Below are 287 nucleotides of genomic sequence, written 5' to 3' on the forward strand. Positions count from 1 at the left end.
CCAGTAGTTGTGGTCACTGGACTAACGTTAGTTGTGTTAGGGCTCCACCTGTCAGATTTGCTTGGAACATGAAGCACAGAATCCTGACCTACACATTGAGTAACAAAAAAAGTTACGTTTTATGATAGGGGATTAGCTTATTTTGTACCATATTGGTTGTAGCCACATCATTAAATCCATAGTTTTACATGTGTTGTTCTTTACCTTGAAGAATATTCGTTCAATACTGTCCCATGCCACAGAAGTATTGAGGAAATTATTTGACTGTTTCTATTCCAAAACTGTAG

The sequence above is a fragment of the Oncorhynchus masou genome, chromosome 18 (assembly GCF_036934945.1).
Source record: "Oncorhynchus masou masou isolate Uvic2021 chromosome 18, UVic_Omas_1.1, whole genome shotgun sequence".
NCBI lineage: Eukaryota > Metazoa > Chordata > Actinopteri > Salmoniformes > Salmonidae > Oncorhynchus > Oncorhynchus masou.